Here is a 5309-nt window from a genome sequence, read left to right as displayed (position 1 = left end):
TTTCTTCTTCTTTTGTTCTTTGTCACTTATTTTCTTTCATCCGCTTTATCTTCTTTCTCCTCCAACTCCTATTGTTTCTCTTCCACCGACGACCCTTCTTACTTCTCTTATTCTTTTCTTTATTCTTTCCAATTTCTTTGCCATTTTTTTAGATCCAGTGCAAAATTGTTTTTCAAAAACACTACATATTGATGCAGTGGCGGATCCAGCGAAATTTTTTACATGTGTCAAACATATAAATATGTGTCGTTTTATGAAGATAATATGGTTCAAAATCCAAAACACCTACCTATCTATATATATAAAATAGGCTTTTTTATTTTCCTATGACATGTGAAAAGGGGGTTTGCTGACACATATCCTCATGTTTTTTTTACATTTTAGGTCCTTCTTCTTTTAGATTACATCAATTTGGCTCATCACTTTGTAATTGTGCACTATCTAATTATTTTCGCACTAACCATCACAATATGAAGTTTGGTAATCTATTTTATTGGTCATTAAAAATCATGATAGATAAAGAAATAATATAAATAATATAAATATTTTTCAAATATTTAATTTGTTCAGAGCTAAAAGTAATGTATACTTTCACTATTTTATTATTTTTACTATTTCTATTAGTTCATTTTACAGATTATATATTTATTTTACCATTAAAAATCATAAATTAACAAAACTAAAAAGAAGAAACTAGAGCACAACACATAATCTTAACCTAAAACCTCCACAATCACACAGAAAAGCAAAATGTCATAGTAACACTAATTCAAAAAAAGTCCAGAGTTGAAAGGAGGTCAAGATCGAAGACTAACTTACCTCACCTTACCATAGAGTGTCTTGGCCAGAAAAAACTAAGGTCTTAAAAAGATAGAAAGATGAAATCTGAAACATAACAAGCCCCATAACACAAAAGAGCACGATAAAACACCAACGCAAAGAACCAAGAAAGCAGGTCAGAGGAAGAATAATCCTTGGAAGGCCAAAGTCACCACAAAGCAGGAAAACACATATCTAAAGCACCAAAATCATAACCACCAGCTAAGAGGTAAGAAGCACCTCACAAACTAAACAAGCACAAACAAGCACCCATGCCAGTAAATAACCACAAAGCTCTGGATATAAGAGATCAAGGCTCCAAGAGATTAACTCCGTACACCTATACCAAGAGAAGCAGGGGAAGAAGAGAAACAACATGACGAAGGGAGAATTAAAGCCAACCACCGAGAAAGCATAGCCCAAGCTTGAGAGCATAAACAACCTTCAAAACCCATAAGGCATACACAAAGGAAAACACTATCCAAACCTGAAGTGGCAAACATGGAAAAAAGGAGAGTCACTAGAGACGCAAGCAGCGATGAAAGTTGCAACAAGATGAGCGAACAGAGAAGGAAGGGGAGACAAAACGAAATCAGCAAATTGTGGAGCGTTCCTCGAGCTATGAAAGATAATAGAAGTCAGATCACCAAAAACAATATCTTGAAAATCAAGACGAGCAGAGACTATCGATAGAAAGCCAACGACCAGGAAGACAACATCAAAGACGACAAAACTCTGACCCAACCCAAGGAGATGCAGTTCCTAACATCAGCCAAAATCTAAGGAAGAAGAGGAGCAACCAATATTGATCGGAACATCCTATAATGCCGTGAGAAACAACCCAGAACTGGGAACTCATAAACTCGATCAACAATAAATACCAGATAATCTCAAAGGAGAAGAAGGCGAGGAAGAACAAGAGCAGGAGGTGATTTTTTTCCGGTGATGGTGAGATGCACCGCACACCGGAAAGGTAAACAAAATATATAGATGGCGATGGCTTAAGGTCAAGATATGGGAAGAGAGCAAAAACATGTTCAAAGCATAATTTTCAAATATATGAAAAAATAAAATATAATTTTGACGCTGAAACCGTTAAATTTAGAATCGACAAAATGTTTAAATACAAAATAATTGAAACTCAATATGTTTTACATCAGAGACTCACTTCACCATTAACAAGTACTACTATACACACGACACAACATTATTGAAAAACAAACACATAATATATTAATATATCACCTATTACTACATAAATAAATAAATAATGCTCTTAACAAATAAAGACGATCGACCACATATACATCATCCAAAAAATCATACTTAACAACAATAAAACAATATTCCGCGCGAACACGCCCCTAGCAAGAGGAAATCAAAATTATGGTGTCATTTGACGCCCCTTAGTATCAAATAGGTCCGCTCTGATTGGACGTAGAAAATAACCACATTTTTAGCAAATCTTATAAATGATATAGTATACTCTTCCATGCTAAAATATAGTATAGTACAAATACTTTTTTCCTCTTTCTTTTCTTATTCCTCCACTTCCTCTCCTCCTTCTCTTGCTCCTCCTCCGCATCATCATCCTCTGCTCATATTTTATGCTCATGTGTTATGGTATGCTCATATGTTATGCTCATGTGTTATGGTATGAACCAAACTCTTCCTCATGCTATGCTATGTATTATTTCTATAAATTGATTGTTTATATTATATATTTAATAAATTGAGACATGCTCTAAAAGATCTTTACATGGTTATTTTCTTAGTTTTCATCCCATAATGGTTGTATGGCAAACTAACCCATTCTTTAACTCATATTCTTCAAAAAGTTAAACAAAAAACTTTAGAGAGAGAAAAATTTTAATTTGTAAGGTTGTTTGATACATCTTAAATATATGAAAGCTTTCAATATTAGCCAGCAGGTTCACATGTTTTACTTGGAACATATTATTTTATTAAAACTGGAAGTTTTAATTAGAATTAAAAACCCCCACAATGCGCGGGTTAAATCCTAGTAACAATTGATTCAAGCCTGAATGTTAAGACCAAATCAGCGAGGACATAATGTAGAGATTGATGCATCGTCAGTTCACACTGCAACAGACTTGCTCATGGTAGATTGATCTGAATCAAGTGGGTCTATGGGTCTAGTATAATTGAAAAACCCTGGCCGCCTGGGCACTGGTAAAGTCATAGAATTACTAGTGAACATCACTAATATGGTTGACAAGGCGGGACGGTCTACAGGACTTCTTGAACACATAAAAGACCAATATGGATGCATCGAACCACTTCACTCTTCTTGCAATTTCCAATGATAATTGGATCCACGAGTTCTAACGCTCTTCTGTAATTCCAAAGCCTCCAAGCCTAAAATATCAGTTAAACAATCAGTTGCAACAATAGCTTAATATAAAACTTGACTAGCTTTGAACTTACATATGTGGCCAAGTCATGTGAATCATCCATCTCGTGGAAGCTGTTATTCTTTCTACCACTTATAATCTCAAGTACTAACACTCCGAAGCTATAAACATCAGACTTCATTGAGAACTGGCCACGCATCGCATATTCGGGAGACATGTAACCGCTGAAATCCACAACAAAACTTTATTATGTTGACAAAATAATGTTCAAATAAATCCAACTTAAAAGTAGTTGACAAGAAGACTTACAATGTACCAACAATTCTGTTTGTGTTTTCCTGGGTTTGGTCGAGTCCGAAGATCCTAGCCATTCCAAAATCTGCAATTTTTGGGTTCATATTCTCATCCAAGAGAACATTGCTCGCTTTTAGGTCACGATGTATGATTGTGAGCCGTGAATCTTGATGAAGGTACAGAATCCCTCGAGCAATTCCTCCAATGATATTGTATCGTCAAGTCCAGTCTAACTGACCTCGCTTTGCAGCGTCTATGAACATCCATGAGTTATATTTAGATTCCCAAAGTGTCAAGAAAGGTTAAATAATCTTTGAAACAAAGAAATAAATGCAACTTACCAAAGAGGAAGTAATTAAGGCTTTTGTTCCGAACATACTCGTAGACCAATATCCTCTCTTCTTGTTCTAGAGAAAATCCGAGAAGCCTAACCAGATTTCTGTGCTGAAGCTTTGCAACAACAACAACCTCATTCTTGAACTCTGTGTCACCTTGTTCTGATGATTTTGATAGTTTCTTCACCGCAACTTCAGTCCCATTCGAAAATATACCTTATCCGGTTTCACCAGCATCATCTCATTATGCAAACGTGTTTACAAAAAAAATTCAATGAACCTCATTCGCAGTTAAAGATTTAATACCTTGTAGACCTCACCAAATCCACCTTGACCAATCTTATTATCCTCTGAAAAATAATTTGCTGCAGCTTGAATTGTTCTATAATCAAGTTGCAGCGAGTCTATAGTTGTTATATCATCCCCTGTTGCACAATAAAACTCTTAGTAATCAGGAAAAAGAGGCTGATGAACAATGAGATTAATCAACCCAATAAAGATTGTTAATCACTTGATTACTTGAATTTTTACCATGATTAAATGTGGGTGCTGTCTCGTAAGGTCTCTTTGCCCTCTTTGCAAGGAAACAGTATCCAGCTATGAAAAGTAGAACTACCACTATAACAGTTACAACAATGGCTGCCACTAACACAGACGAACTCCTATCTTTCCCTGCGTTTGAAAACTCAGGTCCGGGAGAAACCGGTGGCGGTAGTGGTAATGAAAATGTGCTAGCGGCGGATTTGTTGAAAAATGGGTAAGACTCATATCTTGAGTTACAGCTCGGAAAAAGAATTCTTGACCCAGTACTGGTAGTGGGTAACTGATTGATGGATGTTTCCAAACAACGCGAACAGTCTCGAGTCGTCAGATCAGGGGTGCACTGAACAAGTCCGTACACACTCTGAAACGCAGCATAGTTGGTTTCTCTCGCACCAAACTTTTTGGAACTAGCCGCGGCTTCTGCGGCTGCGTTGTTCATCATGGACAAAACCAATTCTCGGAACCTCTCTTGTTGGTTAGTTGGAATAATAATATTGCTGAACATTGTTTGTGCTTCTTCCATCTGAAGGGTCGAGAATATATCCTGGTTAGCGTATCTTAGCATACACTTATGGTAATAGAGTACGACCTCTCTCTGAATTGGACACCGCGTTAAGGATTCTTTGACGGAAAAGGTGACGCAGTTACGGCAATCTTCCAGCGAGACGTCTCCTCTGCAAAGGAAAAGTCCATTGACCCTGTCTGGGCCTTGACCCGATGTGGCGTTTTGGAATCCGGTGGGGTGTGAAGCATTGCGGGAAGAAAGGAAATACAAAAGGGTTGTGAGATTGTTGTAGTAAGTACTGTTTCTTGAATACGTTGTCGTATTCGGACAACTTGACTTTAAGAACTTAGGGTTCTGAATCTGAGCAGAAGCTCTGAAGCTACAGCAGATGAAGAAAAAATGGAAAAGGAAGAAGAAGAAAGAGGCTCAAGAAGACAT

The 5309-nt window shown here is 36.9% G+C and overlaps 1 pseudogene; it reads right to left on the bottom strand.

Annotated features, from left to right (window-relative positions):
* Window positions 1–1125: 1125 nt before the first annotated feature.
* LOC106394601 lies at window positions 1126–5309 on the bottom strand (annotated as a pseudogene).

This window comes from Brassica napus, chromosome C4, assembly GCF_020379485.1.
Source record: "Brassica napus cultivar Da-Ae chromosome C4, Da-Ae, whole genome shotgun sequence".
In the NCBI taxonomy this organism is placed as follows: Eukaryota; Viridiplantae; Streptophyta; class Magnoliopsida; order Brassicales; family Brassicaceae; genus Brassica; species Brassica napus.
The sequence above is the reverse complement of the archived record's forward strand: the minus strand, read 5'-3'. Positions and strand labels throughout refer to the sequence as shown.